The sequence below is a fragment of the Choloepus didactylus genome, chromosome 9 (assembly GCF_015220235.1).
Source record: "Choloepus didactylus isolate mChoDid1 chromosome 9, mChoDid1.pri, whole genome shotgun sequence".
NCBI classification, from domain to species: Eukaryota; Metazoa; Chordata; class Mammalia; order Pilosa; family Megalonychidae; genus Choloepus; species Choloepus didactylus.
The window spans coordinates 92,196,288-92,199,035 of record NC_051315.1 but is presented as its reverse complement, the minus strand read 5'-3'; positions in this window follow the sequence as shown (position 1 = coordinate 92,199,035).

Here is a 2,748-nt window from a genome sequence, read left to right as displayed (position 1 = left end):
AGCTGCCTCAGTTTTCCCTCCTGCTAAATAGAGATGGATAATACTTGCCAATACAAGTCAAGTAGCTGTGTGACCCAAGGTGTGGATTGTAAAGAGCAATAACTAAATCTTTCTCAAACCCTTTTGCCCAATTCCTTGGAGAAATATGTTCTAGCCTCCCTTCTCCTCTTGTTAAGGACAACGCTGAAGTTGGTATTAAGTTTACATTTTCTTTACTTCTTCTACAATCTAAGAAGTTAGCTACTTACCACCTGAGGTTTCCATGTCCTGTGCAGGGCTCAGGGAGGTTCTTCAGGACAGTGCAGATGCTCATGGCCGCTCCTGGAGAGCAGACCCCACACTCGTTGTCGTGGCCTTCGGCAATCCTCTCCTAAGAGCAAAGAACACGGAGGGTCTGGCCTGAAAGCTGAGGGGCTTTGGAGTAGGAAGCTCTCGGGAATGAAATGCAGGCTTTCGGTTGGCACAGCTAAAGGCAGGCTCAAGGCCTATCATGTATCAACTGGTGGTAGATTGTTCACGTTTCACACGCTGAGGGAAGCTTGCTGGGAAGAGATGCCATTGAGAAGGCAAGAGCGGAGGTCCTTGAGGTCAATGCAGTGAAGTACTTCAAGGGTACGGTTTGGATTCAACAGGAGCCACAGAAATGGGCATTACCTACTTTTCTTTTGTTCTCTCCCTCACTTTGCTATCACTTGGGATTTTAAAAATAAAGAGTTTGAATTGGAGAGATTTATTATAAAGTCTTCTGTACATCAAGAGAGTCACCTTTCTACTTATTTTTTGTACTCACCTTTGGGGGAACCTGGTGTTTCATTCACTTTTGGACATTTTTATTAATCAAATTTTAGTACATGAGTTTAAAAATTCCTATACAAACTCAACACTGTGACTAATATATTTAACTGGCGAGTGTCTGATGGCACAAGGGGGCCACCTGAGGGCAGAAGAATAAGCAGGTGGTGACACTCCTTCCTCTGGCTTTGGTTCTGTGGCCTGCTGACAACTTGTACAGAACACCACCCATTCCTTGTGGTGTGGGAAGATATTTTTAAAAGGAGATGCAATCCTTGCCCCCAAAGAGTTTATGACTTAGTTTGGGAGATACCTAACATATTTGGGCCAAAAAGCAAACAAACACAAAAAAAACATACACACACACAACATACAAAAACAAAACTTGATTGAAGACTATTCCATAGCAGCAAATACCAGGTCTAAAAATAGATTTTTCTGGCTAGAATCAGCAACATGGTTATTTACAAAGACAAAATATAGAATATGCATCCTTGTTCTTCTCATTTTATTATACGAACCAAGATAAATGAGAATTGTCCCCTTTCCATGTCTTTTTTGCTTGTGACCCAAAGCATTCCTGGGGGGAGAGTCTCCGCCAAGGCAATGAGAATGTCTGAAATGATTCACATCGTGTCGCTGCCTCCTCACCACCCCCTCCCCACTTGTCACCTTCTGCCGCCCCATTTCTATGGAAGTATAATAAGCTTCAAATAGTAATAAAGAAAGATGCAGATGGAAAATGCTAACTTAAAAAGGGTCACATTTCCTGTTGTAATAGGGACAGGGAACTTTATATGTCATCTTTGTCCTATAAAATCATCATAAGCCATGGCCAGGACAACTAAAGAAGCCACCTAAACCCATGTTTACTATGAACCTGTTAAAACATGCTTTTACCTGCCTGGGGTGAATCCTGGTTTTGGTGCTTCCTACACGGTCCACAGTGGTGACAGCAGCTCCAGAGAGGGAGAGGTTGGGCACCAGGCAGGAGGGGATGGAAAAGTCACATCAGAGTTTACACAATGAAAGTAGAACTGACACACTGGCAGCAGCAGTTTCCTAAAAGGAAAAAGAAAAATATATTTAGATGATTATTACAGAATTTACTCTGACATGAATATAATTAATTGAGTGCATGTTAAAGCTGGGCTGTTGCATAAATGATTTTGAATTTACTTATGGCTCCCTAGAAATAAGTATTCTGTCACCTGAATTAAGAAAACCATTTTCCCTTCAAATTATCTTGTTAAAAAATATCTGAAAAGTTGAAATGGTCTCAATTTCTATGCCCTTTTCAGTTTGTCAGGTATGATGGTTGGTTAAATAATTAGCTCATTATCTTCAACAATCTCTCAGTTATTCGTGATCTTATAAAGAGCCAAGAAAATGTAGGGAAGAAGTGAAATGGAAACCACCAATAAGGCAAGGCAGTTGATAACTTTACCAGAGTGTAAGCTCCACAAAGGCAGGTAGCTTTGTCTGGTTCATCCTTCTATTCCCAGTGCCTAGGACAGTGGTAGCTCAGTAGGTATTGATTGAATAAATAACCAGGAAAATTGGGAACTTCCCTGAAATGCTCAGATGACTGAATGCATGTGAAATTCACTGGACCTCTCAAGAGGAAAATGAGACAAGCTGAGTGTGGTCCTGAACTTTGTGTTCTGACTTCAGGAGGGTTATTAGGAAGGCTGGGCAGCAAGCTTTCAGACCTCTGCTGGGGATCTGTATAACAGGGAGGATCTCGACTTTACTGACTAGTGGGCCTGGGTCTTAACCTCTAAAACTCACTAGCTCTAAGGTTTTAGTTAAAATACAAATTCCCTTGGAGCCTTACTTTCCCATATTTTTAAAATGTGGAGACTAAGAAATACTGTCTGGGTTATTAGGAGGATAAAATGTAATCCTGTTCGTAAGCACACTGATTTCCCTGTTTTACACCTTGGACACCTGACT